The sequence below is a fragment of the Botryllus schlosseri genome, chromosome 15 (genome assembly GCF_051294905.1).
Source record: "Botryllus schlosseri isolate E-star chromosome 15, Bs_hap1, whole genome shotgun sequence".
Lineage (NCBI taxonomy): Eukaryota > Metazoa > Chordata > Ascidiacea > Stolidobranchia > Styelidae > Botryllus > Botryllus schlosseri.
Window position 1 is genome coordinate 18,714,763 of NC_137250.1, and position 17,869 is coordinate 18,732,631.

Genomic DNA, 17,869 nt, shown 5'->3' on the forward strand with positions numbered 1-17,869 from the left:
TTCGGGAATTGGACTGAAAAAATGACCTAACTTTTATTTTTAATCAACACCACAACAGAATCGTTGAAAAGCGGGTAATGCAGGAGTCGAATCTGAATGATGACCTTTTTTAGTCAACACAACAAGATTTCGAGTAAAAGTACCATCGCAAGTGCCTCGTTACCCTTACCACTACCTCCATTACTTTACACAAGTGACTGACTATAGGCACTAGTCAGATATGGGAGGGCATGCTATGGAATGGAAAATTTCCATACTCCATTTCCTCACTCGTTCCATACCATATACTTACAATTTTCCATACCATATTTGATCCTTTTCCCACACTTCCGCAGTTGCCCAACTTCTCAGATAACATTCTATGTTTGATGTGAGTATATTTTCCGGCGTGTACAATCTGATTATTTTGGATGAACTTTATTCATTGTAACAGCACTGATGCATCATTAACAGCTCTGATGATTCTATCCCCAATTTTTTTGTGTCATGATATGACTGCATGTAGGTTTGCCTAATAATTATTATTATAATCGATGACAGAACGTAAAATAAATATGGAATTATTTGGGAATCACAACAGAAGCTCATGACTAGGGCTGGGCACAATGTAGTAAAAGACGATTTTTTCGAGTACTGAAATCATACGCTCCTCGCATCTGAAAGTTAATTCACTAACGAGAATTATAGTTTTGATACTAGTTTCCACTGAGGAAGCCTTGAAACCATGATTGGTCGTGTAGCAGCATACGAGACATAGTGCAAAGCTACGATCGTTACTGGGAATATCACATTTCCGAAGTCATGATCATCCCACAACATTGTCAAGAAGTGCAATAAAATCGATATGGTCCGAAAAAATACATTTAATGTATCTTTAATGTGACGGATAACAGGCATTATGTCCTTTGGGTGGCATAAAAGGTATATATTTGAACTTTGACACATTCTGATGTGACGTCATAATGAGTGATACTCGAATGCTCGACTCGACTTGAAGCATAATAAGTGATTCAGAATCGAATCACTCAGGTACTCGATTTTGCCCAGCCCTACTCATGACAGCGCTGTAACCCTCCCAGCAAACACAAAACTTATTAAAGATATTTTTTAAACATCTTCCATGAGTTCAAAAGATGTCCTTCACTGAACTGCAAAATATATACATTTGTCGACAGAAATGGATATATATAAGATGTCCTGTAGGACATCCTCAAAGACATTCTGATGGACATCCTCAAAGATATCCTGATAAACATCCTCAAAGACATTCTGATGGACATCCTCAAAGATATCCTGATAAACATCCTCAAAGATATCCTGACTAACATCCTTAAACATATCCTAGGAGAGATTTTTTGTATAACTCGACCCTGTGTGACCCTGAACCCTGGTTGGCTAAACCTGCTATTTGCTGGACTTCACATATGAACGAATACGAATCGCCAGATTTACAAATCATGTATGGCTTTTTGTTCTGTATTATACCAGTTCAAAAAAAAATGAACTGGACTAGACCTCGACGGAAAATTGGAATAAAAATAGATGAAGAATCAAGGTAAAATAACAGTCCGTGACACAACATACGTTAGCAAGAAGTAGGCAGCAAGAGGTAGGCCTTGATTCAGAATTAAAACTAATCGCCAATTTTAAAAATCATGTTTATGGCTTTCTGTTCTGTATGAAATCAGAACAAAACACGCCAAAAAAAACATGGATGAAGAAAATACGTTAGCAAGAATTGGGCCTTGATACAGAACTGTGCAATCACTTCAGCAAATATTTCTGCATTAGCATTAGTCTATGTTATCGGTATCGGAATCTTCAGCCTCCTCGATAACAGTCTTGCTCCTGTTTTCTCCTTTATCGTCATCCTAAAACATAAATGAATTGATTACTTCGATTGATTAGCAGTAGAGCAAAAGTCATTATATGTGTTTGGTTGCGAGTACAATGGGACGGTCATGGCAAGTCACATTCATCCAAGGATTCCGAATCGCCTTTAGGAAGTCACGACGACCTTGGTGGTGTGTGTTGTTTGAAAATGTTCTTGAGGCCCATCTCTTAGCACAGAGTAGAGTCGTAGTCCTTTTCAATGTGTGGTAATCGCCACCACCGATTTGCATATTTCTCTAACATAAGCACCTTTTTATCTTACTAATCATATTTAAATGTAGACCTACAGGGACAAGAAATCGCGCTAAGCACGACAAAAATATTCAATTTGATTACATCTACTTCAACAAACGACCAACAAAGTAATTTTGGGTCCAGTCGAGCTATCCTAATTGGGTGTTTGGAGTGTGACAGTTACGGCCCTGGAAGATCGTATAACTCATCGTTATCGTTCTGGGCCAGCTTCAAACATTTCTTTGGTGAATGGGATAGTATAGCTAGCTGTAAAATGTACCTAATATATATACCAGCGAAGTTTCCAATCCCTAATTTTGTATCTCAATGATTTGACTTCTACACGTTGGAATTGAGCCATATTTGCCATGCATCTTGTTCGCCACCGAAACAGCCGGCCCAATGTTCCCTCTAATTTTTGAAGAGTCTGCACACACTCACCAACTCACTGCGCGGTCCCTTCGACAGTAGTACGTAACGACTAAAAAAATGACATCACTTCAGATTTTTTCTGCGCTTTTTCTGCGCTGAGACCAACTAAGCACTGCGTAATTGCTCACGTGTGCAGTAGGGCTGTTCAAAAATAACTTTTTTCCTCGGATTCCAGCCATTCACTGATTTAATTGTCAGGTTACCCTAAAAACGCTGCACACCAAATTTGGTTCGATTCTAACAAGTATAGGACTCCGCAGATCCAATTAAAATTTTTAATTTATTATTGAAAATTAAAAAAAAAATTTCCCAATTTTCCTGCCAACCCCATGAAATTGTTGAGCTGTCTTCAAAGACGTTGCAAAACAAATTTGAGTCAATTCCGACCAGTAGAAGCGGGTTTATGTGAGTTTTTCGTTGATAAATCGCGGATTATCCACCAATCAAGGATAATCCGAGAAATTAAATAACTATAATTTTTTTTTAAATTACATCACGTCAAAGTTTGGAAACCACTGGTATAGTGTTCTGAAGATGAATGGTAGTGGCCCTGGAGGTAGCAACGATTCACTTACGGATAAAGAACGCAGCTGTCACACAGACGTCAGATTCATAAACAAAATTACCTTGCAAGCTCCAATAACAGTTAGAAATCGTCCCACTTTAGTTGTAATTGTTGTACTGTCGGCCGTAGGATGAGCCACTTTACATGCTCCTTCAAAGAGAATATAAGTAGATCAGGGGCGGCATTACAAAACAATGCGGCAAATCGGAATCTCCGCCAGCGGTAACAATCTCTCTCGAATGTGATCACCCCATGGTGTCAAAATTGGTATTTCAAAACATTCCAGACTCAACATGGAGTTGCGCAATCAACGCACTTGCTTGTGATTTCGCCATGTCGGCAATGTCAGTAGAAGATGACTTCAAACGAGGGCTTATAAGGGTGTGTGGTCAGCAACGATTTGCAATTTAGCTGCGATGATCTTTCACAAGAAGGGAAAGCAAAATACCCTAACTCTGTAAAAATGCTCTCGAAGACATCGTTATCATGGGTTTTGAAATCGCGATTGTAATATCAGTAACAACTTACGTTTTATAGTCTTGTAAAGAGTAAAATTTTGAAAACTTCTTTTTTGTCCATTTTTGCTTCTTTGACCTTTTAGGCTGAACAATTGCCACACATCTTTTACAGCTATGCTTGTCATGATATTTCTGACCGTTGAGGCCAATTGTTCACCGTGAAGTCCTTTCAAAGCAGATACCTGTAGTACAAAATACAAATGGCAAAAAATAAGTAGGGTTTTTTAAAATAATATGGCAGGGTTTCGATATTTTTCGAATTCACTAATATAGCATCAATTCATTATGGTTAAGTACATGCGTAAATGACGACTATACCCTCGAAACCCCCCCTCTGGCTACGCGCCTGCATAGACATCAAATAACTTGATGGAACGTTGATCTTGACGAGAGGTTAGATCAGGGGTGGGCAACTTCTCCAGTCGGCGGGCCGGATATAGGCCGGATTGCTGAATCGATACATTATTCGCCCATTTATCCACATATACAATGAATAAATCGTATTTAATGAATGTATTACAACGACAGCAATGTCACTTCAAATCCATTTCCCACCGATAATGCTGAGGACAATGTGAATTTGAAAATAACATTGTCATGCAGGCGCCGCCATGTTTTTTCTCCCTGATCAATCAACACACGGTGCAATCCCTAATTAAGATTTCATAAGGCGTTCAACTCTGTGGCCTAATTAATCTCGTTATTGAATTCATGCGGCCTGCATCCTCTACCGAAATTGAAAAGTGGCCTGCGACCAATTTTGAGTTGGCGCCCCTAGAATAACCGGTGCCTTACAAAAGCCTAGAAGTGTGCCGTGCTACAAGTCATACCAAATGTCATACAAATCATACCAAATGTCATACAAGTCATACAAATCATACCAGTTCAGACTTCTTGCAATCGCCGTCAGTCAAGTTCTTTTCTCTGAATATGCATCATGCAAACGGTGCGACATAACTGCAGGTTCAGGTATAACGTCATCACCACTGCTACTGGACTTTTCGGAGTAGGTACTCAAGTGACTTGATGATGATGAAACGATCCGTCCCGTCAAATCGCCGATTCTAGCTCGCTTGGACCGTATCCACTCTTTCTGGTACTGCCTACGTCTATGCTTCCCCCGTCTTATTTTATGTCTGGGCATTACCACGTTGTTGGTAGCTGAGCCCCCACTACACTATTATAGACAAAAGTACAAAAACATTCGATCACAATGAATGATTTCAACGACCACCATCTGATGATATTATATATAATCCAGCACTGTCACAATAGCTTATGATATTCGCAAAAGTGCAAACCAAGTTCTATATATACTTTGTGACATTTATACCATACATCATATACCTATGTTTCGTATGAAGCATATATAAATTACCATCTACAGTTAAGTTTTCAGTAATCCTCTGAAGGAATATGGTTGGTTGAGCCTCAATTTACCACGATTAATTCCAGAACGCAACTAAACCTAACATACGACTGTATAGCTGTAAGCCGCCATTACGAGAGCGCTTTGTCTGCCAGTATTCCGCGCCAAAACTTATGTGAACTCGCAAGGGAGAAACGGCCTCTCGTTTACACTCCGGATCAGAAGCCGGAGTCGTAGCAGGATTTCAGCGATTTCAGCCGGACTGGATGCGGATTCTGAATTTATTTCGACAGTTGGATTTTAGCAACATTCTTAATTATAATCTTAAATACGATATCATGATTTTGGTAGAAGTTTTTGGGACGCAGAACCGGAAATTCTCCAGCCGGATTTTGCTGACTTTCAAATTGCCTTCCAAAATTTCGGAGCCGACCAATTCCAATTATACACTCTATAATACCCATCAACCACCGAAAGCAGCGGAGGCCATCACAGGGTATGGACAAGACATGATTTGGACTTGACTGGACAAGAACAAGATATATTTGTGTCGTGCTTCAGCACAAGGTATGGACAAGATATGATTTGGACTTGACTGGACAAAAAAAAATTGATTCGTGCTTCAGCACAAGGTATGAACAAGATACGATTTGGACTCGACTGGACAAGAACAAGATATATTTAAGTCGTGCTTCAGCACAATGTATGGACAAGACATGATTTGGACTTGACAGGACAAGAACAAGATATATTTAATTCGTGCTTCAGCACAAGGTATGAACAAGATACGATTTGGACTCGACTGGACAAGAACAAGATATATTTAAGTCGTGCTTCAGCACAATGTATGGACAAGACATGATTTGGACTTGACAGGACAAGAACAAGATATATTTGTGTTGTGCTTCAGCACAAGGTATGGACGAGATATGATTTGGACTTGACTGGACAAGAAAAAAATATATTTAATTCGTGCTTCAGCACAAGGTATGAACAAGATACGATTTGGACTTGACTGGACAAGAACAAGATATATTTAAGTCGTGCTTCAGCACAAGGTTTGCACAAAGATATGATTTGAACATGACTGGACATGAAAAAGATATATTTAAGTCGTGCTTCAGCACAAAGCATGCACAAGATATGATTTGAACCTGGCTGGACAAGAAAAAGATATCCTGACAGGTTCAAAAGACATCTAGTGTTTGCTGGGCTGTAACCCGACAGCGGTAGAATATCATTCGTTTTTATCGTATTATTGAAAAGTAGGCTATATTGAAGTTCTGTACCTCCAGGAAGCTCTTTTATGATGTTTGATTTGAATAATTATCATTAATATTATTTTCCTTCATATGCGTGTTGCGCAACTTGTTTGTCGTCGAATAGATGTCGACCTGGGGGGTGAGCCACAGTGCCAATTTGAGACATGAAAAATTGAACAATGAACATAGACCTGTAAGTGAACGCTTTTCTGATGTATACACTCGATTTGACTAATCGAAAGTAAGATCAATCAATCAGGTTTATTAATATTTTCATCGTTTCAAAAACATCACAAGACTGCGATACAATGAAAAGATAGGACGGTGTCGAAACAACTTGGAGTAGCCTTTAAGATCAGCCACCCACCTTAGCCTAGGCGAAGTAAATAAGAGGCATGCACAAGCACATGCACACTCAATACGAATTAACGCAAGCGACAAAATGACGTGGTATGTGGCGGAGGGCGAGGTCGATGTTAGGTCGTGGTCCAATAATCCTGCTTGTATTTCGACTTGAATTCAGTTTTCTTGTATTCAGTCATGATCACATGGTAGTTGTTCTTCGTTGACGCGCGTGTGCCGTAGCCTAGAGAGAGAGAGAGATGATATTCTTTTTCGCCTGCACCATCGAGATGCTTTTTGACGACGGAGCGATACGGCTCATGAGGTCATCTAGTCTGCGCCCCCGGTTTTTTTCTCCTCCATGCTGAGCGCCTAGCAAGATAGCTGCGGATACCAATTTTCGAGTCTTTGGTATGGCCCGGCCGGGGATCGAACACACGACCTACCGCTCGAGAAGCCGGACGCATAACCATTACACTATCTCGCTCGGTTCGATAGTTGTGGTTTTAGTGATTGTATGTGACTCTTCCAGGACATGTCCGAATCCAGTAAGACACCAAGGTGTTTGGCATTTTTAGTGTTGGAAATTGGTTGGCCAGCGATGTCAACGGTTAGGTTATCGCAGGAGTTCACGACCAATAATTGGGATTTCGCAGCGTTAACCCGAAGGCTATCATGGGAAGTCCACTCATGCACTTTGGGCATTTGATCACGGGTGACGGCATTCAAGCTTGCGGTAGTAGGTGCGTGAGATAGGAGGTGAGTATCGTCAGCGAAGAGTGTGGTATTCAATGATGAGGTTTCAAAGATATCATTGACATATAAAGTAAAAAGGACAGGTCCAAGAACAGAGCCTTGCGGAACACCACATTTAACAAGGTGGGAGGAGGACAAAGACAAAGTGTTGGATATCGAAACCATTTGATACCTCCCAGTCAGGTAGCTTTTCATGAGCTCCAGTTGTGGACCCCGGAACCCGTAGCGCGCCAATTTCAAGAGAAGAATACTGTGATCGAAGCAGTCAAACGCTTTTTTTAGATCAAGAAAAATGCTACACCCCACACTTCGTTTCTCCAAGATGTCATAGTACTGTTCAGCCACTGTTAGCAGGGCATGCGAGATTTGATGCTTTTGCGGAAGCCGAATTGTTGTGGGGAAATGATAGACACCTTGGCGAGGAACGAAGATAGGCGGGAGAGGAGCAGTTTTTCGAACACAATTCCAATACACGGTAGGACAGATATAGGTCGGTAGTTAGTGACATTAGCTCTATCTCCGGCTTTGTAAACCGGGACAACTCTGGCAGTTTTCAGATAATTTGGGTAGACACCATTTTCTATCATGAATGCGCAATGAGATGGCGGATGTGCAGGCTAATCAGTTTTAAAAATCAGGCTGGAATTATATCATATCTAACTGCCTTGTTAGATTTAGGTTCATGAACATGGCAAGTACCACTTCCGTGGAAGTTGCAGGCTCGAGCATGATGGATTGGGATACTGATTTAACCTCAGGCCTGGCCGACGCAGGTTTAGAAATAGATGAGGCGATATTAGGCCCTACATTGCAAAAATATTCATTGAAGTAATTTGAAATGGCCGCACGATCTGTCCGATTGTCCCCGGTAGTCGAGTTCGTGATTTGCGAGACAGGCCTGGGGCGTTTTTTCCGGTGCAAGAGCAATTTAATTCTTGACCAGGTTTTTCGAGTGTCCTTTTTATGTTTGTTGAAGAATTGCGCGTTAGCTTTCGCTTTTGCCTTGGAGATATGATGGGAGATGAGATTCCTGAAGCGTCGAAATCTTTCTCGTTCGTCTTGTGAGGTGTTCTTGGTGTCGAGTCTGTGATGCCACCGGTTACGTTTTCTGATCAGTTGCACCAACTTTGAAGACATCCACGGTACCCTGTTCAATTTTCGACGACTTCTTGAGATGCGTTGAAGAGGTGCAAATTTATCTATCAGCCCTTTGATGGTGAACATGAACTCCCCAAATTGATCGTCTAAGTTGCTTTTGGTAATGTGAGGGAGAGTAGACGGATGAAAGAGATTGATCATTGTCATATGGTTCTGGCAAAACTGCCACAGTATGGAAGTATGGAAAATAATTCCCATACCACTTCAAAATTTCCATACCATACCATACTTCAATATTGCCATACCATCATACTTCAATACTTCCATACCATTCCATACTTCATACCGAAATTTCGTTCCCTACCATGCCCTGAATATAAGGACGACGACAGAGTGTTTCCATGAGTCGAGAAGAAATACATTTACTCCATTAGGCGTTGATCATATGGAGGTATGTCAGAGACTTGTCAGAAAAATGCTTTAACACGGGGTATGCGATATCGTCCAAACGAAGGCTAGTGTTTCCCGAGACGAAATGACCGATTTCAGTTCGGCATGGAAAAGGGACGGTTTATGATGCCATTGTTGAGTGGGGACTGCGGAGTAGTGTAACTGGTAATTTGGGAGTAAATACGATCCTCAACCGCATTCAGCCTTGTACGAGATGTGGAAGAATAATTATAATTACTGTTATTGCTAACCGACGGAAAGTGCAAAGCTAGAGCGTCAGCCTTCGGCTTCTCATCACATGAAAACGGATGTGTATTGCGTAGGCTACCGTATTTTTCAAAAACTGATCATGCGCTATTTATATTAGGAAGCCATAGCAGTGTGCTTGGAAATACTTGAATTTCATGCTCGCCAGAACAAAGGCATCGCACTCCGGCTTAACCATGAAATGTAGTTTGAGGATGTTGACTTTTGTTGAAGTCACTAGGCTGATAAGCCTTTATCCGCAGCTGCTATCAGAAGTAGGATTCAATACTATATTTGTTTTAAATTGCTATTTGACCTGGATGTTAGGTCCGTCGCCGTTCTGTGATGGGGTCGAGACCAGTGTAGTTATGGTGCATTATTATAGATCGTCTTTTAAATCAAGGAATTTGTCGTTTTAGCAATATTAAATATGATATTCGGTGATCCTTACGGCAAATAATCCGTGTGCTGTAAATCATCTGCCAAGAAATGTGAGATCGATACTCTCTGCAGCAAACGAATCAATGATATATATTGATATCATTGGAACGAATAGACCGCAGATCGTCCAGTGAAATCGAAAATCAGGGATATCTAGAACTATCAGGGATATCCCTGTCGAAAATACCATTAACGCTACCGAACAATCAAGGATGCTAGCTGTTTTGATATATATTTTTAAATTTTCAATCGTATTAGACCTGTTAGTTAGGATTGTAAGCAGTTACAAGCTGCCGAGTGGAATCGACGAGAAGACTCTCAGTTCTAATGAACTGGATCAACAAACAATCCGTCTATCTCCACCGCAGAAATGTTTTATCAAATTGCGATCGCCGGGTGACAAAAGAAAATATCTGACGCCATATCGAGGTTTGATTATGGCAACCAGCAGTCAAAAAGTCGCTTGGAACTGCCACTACATGCTCGAATACTATTCGGCAGAAAGTTCTGGAATCACATACATGCTTACCTGGGGTGACAAAGTTGTCTCTGTATCAAGTTCGTCGAAATCATCCAGGCTTATCTTGCGCCGTCGCAATAGCAAGAGCCTGGATCCCAATGATATATTTACGCACGTATACGATCCCCGGAGTGGTGATACTGTATTGAGAACATTTGCACAGTCCTATTATATTAGTAGCAACTTTTTTCTCGTGGCACTTACAGCTTCAGGAAGGTATGCGGCTACCATTGAAGTTCTTGGTGGTCCATAACTGACGAAAGCCCGTATGTATATTTATTGGGCACCACTGTATCAACGCTGAACATTTCAGTGCTCGAATATATATCGAGATGGGTGCTCACTGCTCGTACATATCGAGATGTAAGCTTTTGGCCTGCATGCGCCGGTGTTTCTCGGCAAAAGTCTTATCGCCGCCGGTAAGCACGTAGGTATCTGTAGTATGCGTAGGCCGTGCACTTTGCCGAGTCACTTGTTAAGCGATGCTTGATGTCTTGTTATCAGATCAGTATCAGTATATCCGATTGCCAAATAATCTCAAACTTTATTGAGTGCAGCGCCAATGCCACTTATAAAGATCTGTGGAATACACACCTAAAATATGGAAAATTTTGAAATTTGTGAAGTATGAATTTATTCCACTGGGATCATCATTGGGCTGGGCAAAATCGAGTAGGAATACTACACTGCTTCGGTTCTGAATCGAGTACCACTCATTATGACGTCATATGAGTATGCATTATGTGGAAAGTTCAAAGGCTACCTTTCATGCGACCACAAAGACAGCATTGCCAATTCTACGATAGATTACTAACCTCCATAGGTTATTAATCTATATCTCTACTCCACACAAAGATGTTTTGGTATTTTTTTTCGGCCATAGCCTACCTAATTCATTACGCTTTATGACAACGTTGTGGGTTGTTAAGAATGTTTACCGCAGAAATCTCATTCCTACTATAACGTGAGTAGCTTCGTAGGCTAACGTGCTTTGGATGCTGTGATACAACCAATCGAGATTTCAACGCTTCCATGTTAGGAAAGAAGTACCGAAACTATTTAATTTTCGTTGATAATGTAAATATGAATGCATGTAATTTCAGTACTCGAAAGAATCGTCTCTCGCTACTCGACTCGAATTATAATTATAATAATTATAATAAATTCTAATTCTAATTAATACTCGATTCGGATTCGAGTGCTCAGCCCTAATTATAATTCATTACATAAATCCGTTCCACGATTTATATTTTTGTGTCTCTATAATGAGATATAAATTGATTTGTACACCAGCATTTTTACATCGCTGTAGCATCTCCAAAATATCCCAGTTCGATATTTTTCAGTTATAAGTCAAAATAAATTGAATTTCATGAACAATTTGCATTGCGATTGTCAAATACTGTAGTACTTTTTGACGCAGCGCAGCTTAATGACTTAGGCGTAGATATGACAGAGCTTGACAAAGATCAGAATTTTGAGCCGATACCTGTATAAGACAAATTTTCCTATAAAGTTGATAACATAAATCGATTGTTTTAGTTCGATTTATACAGTTTTATAGAGTTGCGTCTCAGTTGCCGGGCTTGGGTTATGAATATCAGAGAGCCTGTGATCGTTTCGCGTCATTAACATAATAATGTAGGCTCTTTGGGCATTAAGTTGTGAGTTTGTGGATAAATGGGATTGTGGACAAATAAACTCCTACGATACTCACACCACATGAAACCGTGACCTTAACCGCCAGCGCATCAGAATCAACAGAACAAATTCTTGACAGCTAGCTCCGGTAATACATATCAATATCATATATACTTAATAATTTAAATTTATATTTTACACGTGTAAAATAAATTAAATAAAGTCAAACTACCACAGGTATTGGTATGAATAGAAATGCAATCAAAAATTTAGGGAAATAACGTTTACATAAAACAACTTCGTCGACAGAATCGTTTCAAAAACTTCGTATCAGCCAGACATACGATGTCTAATCTCTCCGGGCGGTGCTTTCTCACAGTAATAAAGTGCATATATTGCTATCAAAATACATAATAAAGGTAAATTTTAGGTGAAAATATATTCAGGTAGACACTCTCAAAAGTACCATGATAGTGCCCAATAACATTTAGTCAGCGGATGGCGGATAGGGTTGCATTTAAAACAAGAATCAATTTGAAGAGCTTCTTGGAGGTACAGAACTTCAATATACAATTAAATAGTATATTCATATTGAAATGAACCCGAATATTTTCGGCTGACACTCGTCAGGGGTAATCGACTAGTTGCTGACGATTACCCCTGACGAGTGTCAGCCGAAAATATTCGGGTTCATTTCAATATGAATATACTATTTAAGAATCAATTTAAAACAAACATGTTACAGACGTGACGTCACAGTGGACTGACATTGACAATTGCAAACATAGGATCTATATGTCTCCTTTGACGACAAAGGCTTCCGACCCCTACGGTTCAAAAATTATCTTTAACCAGGACTACATCGTAATGTAGCATCTTTGCGGTCGGCGGTAATCATCATCAAACAGCCATTCCGTACCAGTGATCTATTTATCTATACGTGCTATAACTGTTGAAACGTCGACAACTTCGAGGTATCCAACCACTCCATATCGTATACGTCGACTATATCGGGTGCAAATCGTCCGTGTTAGGCTCATACTACATGTTTGTTTACATTTTTCAATGGCATTATTCTGAAAACACTGTTTAAAGCATGTTTCAAACAAAGTGCTTTAAAACACCCCAATGACGGAAGTATTTGTACACTGCCGACATGAACTGCTGCAGTTTACACCCACTTCTGCTGGATTTCCATTTCCTTCCCATTTCATCAGGGTGCATTCATCGTCTGTTTTCAGCAGCCCTCCGTTCAACTTCTTGTCGAAAGTGTGGCGGAAGAGTATTTCTTTTGCATTGTGATCTTCATTACGCAACGGCGCCTCTTTCCAACCTTTTGTCAATCTATATCCTTTCCGTGCGTTTCTGTCAACCGTTAGGAATTTGCGCTGTCTCCCCCGTTGCAATGAAAATGCGTACCTATGTACGTGAGGCTCGTCTGCTTGGACGTATGAGTGACAAGTCCAGTGAATTGCAGGTCTCATCCACCCATATTGTATCGCTAATATTTCTTCGTTCGATTTGACGTGACAAGGGTATTCTCCATAGTAGATCCATTTACTTGGGCGTGCACCCGTTCGCTCGCCTGATCGGAGCACCGGCGAAGAGGTAACAAACATATTGTTTCTGTAACAGGTCATATCCAATATGAAAATCAACCACATTTTCCCCACGCTCAATTTGAAGTTGTACATTTCTGCGAGTAGTCTATATTTCTTCAATCAACAGGTATCAATGAGATGGCAACCACCCATCAATGTCCGCCTTTATATGTATTTTGATTTTTGCCGTAAAAGGGTATATATTTGCACATTATTTTTAACGATCAGATGTTTTTTTGCCCCTATGGGAACTATAACCAGAATCGATAAGATTTGGTGTGGGAGTCCGGTCGCCTGATAGGCCGTCTGTATGACGAATATCGCTTGTTTGTTTAAACATCGCTCGTGAGTTGAAGGGGCTACTGATATAGCACCATTACTAAAAATAATCCTTTCCGTCAGAATTCTCAAGACGCACGCGACAGTGCATGACGCATTACATTGCAGATTCAAGTGGCGGAAATATAGGCTGGCGTATCTATTGCCGTGTCATCCAATTATCGTCTGTACCGTACACAAAGCATATATATTACGCAATCTATACTTGCGTATAGCGCATAGTAAGTTAGAATTACTGCAACCATATGAAGGAATCTTCTTTCATTCTAACTTCGGACACACTCTTTGTCATTCTAGATCACACAAATGCACACATGTGTAACGTACTTTTGATCGTAGCCTAGTTACGATAGTACGTTATATTTGGCTCGATTAGAGACTTGGCTGTATCAACTTAGACTGATCGAGTAGCTTGCTAACTCTATTCCAACCACTACCTAGTTTCTATGCGTCCTATTATCCGAGCCTACCCCTGAGACACAGTCAAAGTAATTCAAGCAATTACAGAAATAGGAACACAAATTTATCAAATGAAAGTCCACGTCTACTTCAAGGCAGCGGTTACAAATCGGTTAACAACAGTTAACTCTCTAGCTAGGCTAAACTGATAATCTAAATGAATAACGACAATTAACTCAATGATGCACCAAACGTCCAAACAATACAATAATCGAATCCCTTATACCCCTAATTTTGACTAATTTGAATCACTGACAAAAAACTTATCACCAGCACCAAGCCTCAAACTGATTAACAAATCACGCGGGTACGGATGACCGCTAAAGTCACTATTGAGCTCCAAGGCTCATGGACACTCAACATTTCTCGTGTTACATACCCCCCCACAGATGTAGGAATCACATTGAGTACATCGAAATTCAACATCAAACAACGAGAAATAACAAATTCACAAAGAAACAACTTCATCGAAAGCTATTCAGCCTTACATATCAAACACAACTTTGTCACTGGCCTACGCAATAGACCTTGAGAAGACATAACCCAAACTTGGCGAACGCAGCCGAGTTTGTCTTTGATAGTTTCAGTTACCCTTCCTGTGAGCCACTTCCCTCTTGGCTGTGTATTATCAACTATGAGGACAATATCATTCTGTTGAAGGTTCTCTTTGGAAGAAACCCATTTCTGTCGCACTTGCAAAGTTTGCAAGTACTCTCGCTTCCACCGCATCCAAAATTGTTCGGTCAAGAATTGGACCTGACGCCAACGACGCCTTGTATAGCAATCTTTGCGATTAAACAACCCCGGAACAAATTCATCACCAGATCTTGCGAACAGTAGATGATTTGGTGTCAATGGTGTATCGCTTTGTGCGTCCATAATCACGGGAGTAAGAGGACGTGAGTTGAGTACCCCTTCAACTTCACAAAATATAGTAGACATTACTTCGTCAGTAACTATTTGATTACTCAGCAAAGAAGAAAGTATCTGCTTGGCTGATCGGATCAGTCTCTCGAAAATCCCTCCAAAGTGTGACGCAGTCGGTGGATTGAATTTAAATTCAATGCCTTCCTGTCGATAGAACTCTCCCATCTTACTCGAGTTACCCACACTTTCATTTCCTCACGTAGTATTCTGTTGGTCGCGATAAAATTACCGCCATTGTCACAGGTAAGAGACTTGAATCGACCACGACGAGTCATGCAACGTCTCAACGCATTTATACATGAATCTGCATCCATTGAATGGACAATCTCCAAATGAACTGCTCGAGAAGCCATGCAGGTCACAATTAAACCCCAACGTTTTGGAGTGCTTCGTCCTTGTTTAATGATATAGGGTCCAAAGTTGTCTATTCCGACGTGTGAGAAGGGAGCATCATCGGACATCAACCTTTCCTTAGGTAAATCAGCCATAAATTGAGTCAATGTAGGTGCAGATCGCTTTTTGCAAATCACACATTGACCGAGAACCCGTTTCACAGCTGTTATTCCACCAACAAGCCAATATTTCTGACGAAGCAACGTCCAAGTGTGACTAGGCCCACAGTGGTGAGAAGTTTCATGATAATACCTGATGAGTAGGTCAGCCAAATGTCCCTTGGGAATGATGATCGGACACCTTGTTTCAAATTTCAGAGTGGAGTTTCGCAGACGGCCAATCACTCTTAGTACGTTATCGACAAGGCCAGGATTTAACTTCAATAAAGAAGTAGCAATTTTGTGCTTCCGTATAACTCTTTTCCCTGGTTGGTCGGATAACGACGAAAGGGCAGCGATTACAGAGTTGTATTGCTTACCCTGGACATATCGTATCAGCGACATCGCTGCTGCTTCCATTTCACTGGGTGACAGATTGCCGTTTAGAGACGTTTGACCTTTGTCTTTCAACCATTTTTTGAAGCGTATCATCCAAGCAGTGGCCTTCAAGAGTTTATACCACGATGAGAATCTGCCCAAGAACCGATCTAGTGGCTCTTGTGTTGCCTGTACTGCACTGGCAACGATAGTTTTTGTTGAAACCAATTCATCTGGTAACTGAGGTAAGTTGATTGGCATGACAGGCCACTCACTCTGTTCTTCATATAGAAATTCAGGTCCATCGAGCCATACCTTGGATGTAACCAAATCTTGAGCATCCATGCCTCGTGACGCATAATCAGCTGGATTCAATTTTGTCGGCACATAGCGCCATTGCTGCGGTTTCGAACCTTCCTCAATTTTAGACAATCGATTCGCTACGAATGTTGGGAATCTTGTGGATGTATTGTGAATACTCTGTAAAACACATGTGGAGTCGGACCAAAAATAGGATTCCAAGCCTTCCATATCCAATTCCTTCCTTAGACATTGGTCCATTTTCTCCGCCAGTGCTGCTGCCGTTAACTCCAGACGTGGAAGGGTGCATGCTGCTTTCAGAGGGCAAATTCTGGCTCTGGCCAATAAAAGAGTGCAGCGCACTTTTCCAGCACCGTCCTTTACTCTGAGATAAGATGCTGTGCCATACGCTGACTTTGATGCGTCGCCGAAATGATGCAACTGCTTTGATTTAATCCCACCCGCGGTATCTCTTAGCATGTAACGATGTACTCGCAATTCAGATAATCTTGACAGGGAATCCGTCCACTTGCTCCACTTGACTGCAATGTCATCTGGAATCTGTTCATCCCAGGAGATATCAATCCGACATAAGTTCTGAAAAAGTAATCTTGCCGTCAGTATGACAGGACTCACCAATCCCATTGGATCATAAATTGAGCATAAAATGCTTAATACGCCACGTTTGGTTTTTGGCTTCGATTTCAACTCTATGCGATACAAAAAACAATCTTCTTGCACTGACCACTGCACACCCAGAACACGTTCTGGTTTATCCTCATCCAAATCAATGTTAGATTGCAACGGAGCTCTGTCTTCCATTGGTATATCCTCAAGAATATCGCTGTGATTGCTTATCCACTTGGATAAGTGGAAACCCCCTTGGGCTACCAATTCTTGAGTCTGTCTTGCCATTCTTCTACCCTCCTCTACCGTGTCAGCCGTTAAGAGAAAGTCATCAACATAGACGCGCCTTTCCACATTCCTTGCAATTTCCGGTGGGTAGTTTCGACCATAGTCAATAGCTGTTTGCCTTAAGCAATAGTTTGCACAAAATGGGCTGCAACTGTTTCCAAAGTTCATCACCATCATATTATATTCAACTGGTGCCTTTGCAAGGTCACCTCCAGGCCAAAACAGAAACCGAAGTGTGTTCCAATCTTTTTTACTGACTTTAACCATGAGAAACATCGCAGTGATGTCTGCCAAGATGGCATACTTCCCTTGACGGAATCTCAGAAGAACACCAAGTAGGCTGTTTGCCAAATCTGCGCCCTGGAGTAGTTGTTGATTCAAAGATGTATTCCGAAATTGAGAAGCTGCGTCAAAAACTAGTCTCACTTTCCCCGGCTTTCTATCAGAAAGCACAGGTTGATGTGGCAGATACCAGGTCTTGTCTTTCGGTGCATCAATTTCATTTTCCGGCACAATACGGGCGAAACCTTTATCGATGAATTTCTTCATTTCCTCGCAGCATTTTTCTTTCAAGACGGAGTCTTTGGACAGTCTTTTGTGCAAGCAAGACAGACGTTTCTCTGCAACTGGTCGGTTGTTTGGAAGCTTGGGACATCCTGGTCGCCACAGTAGTGGGACCTCATAATGCCCAT

General features: G+C 41.0%; 1 protein-coding gene and 3 long non-coding RNA genes across 12 annotated transcripts in view; 2 read left to right on the forward strand and 2 right to left on the reverse strand.

The window, feature by feature from the left end:
- LOC145456780 (uncharacterized) overlaps positions 1-1,117 on the forward strand; it is a 114,662-nt gene extending 113,545 nt beyond the window's left edge. Inside the window, exon 2 of the long non-coding RNA XR_013920704.1 lies at positions 1,080-1,117. This is a non-coding gene — a long non-coding RNA (uncharacterized LOC145456780). The remainder of the gene's footprint in view (positions 1-1,079) is intronic.
- The window catches only part of LOC145456779 (uncharacterized), a 329,933-nt gene that overhangs the window by 230,587 nt on the left and 81,477 nt on the right, over positions 1-17,869 (forward strand). The gene's annotated exons all lie outside the window — the stretch shown is intronic.
- Positions 1-17,869, reverse strand: part of LOC145456745 (protein diaphanous homolog 2-like) — a 233,324-nt gene that overhangs the window by 118,435 nt on the left and 97,020 nt on the right. The gene's annotated exons all lie outside the window — the stretch shown is intronic.
- LOC145456775 (uncharacterized) lies at positions 1,467-3,788 on the reverse strand. The gene is made up of 3 exons (XR_013920696.1): positions 3,653-3,788; positions 3,186-3,274; positions 1,467-1,871 (listed from the first exon to the last, which is right to left on the reverse strand). It is a non-coding gene; the product is annotated as an uncharacterized LOC145456775 (long non-coding RNA).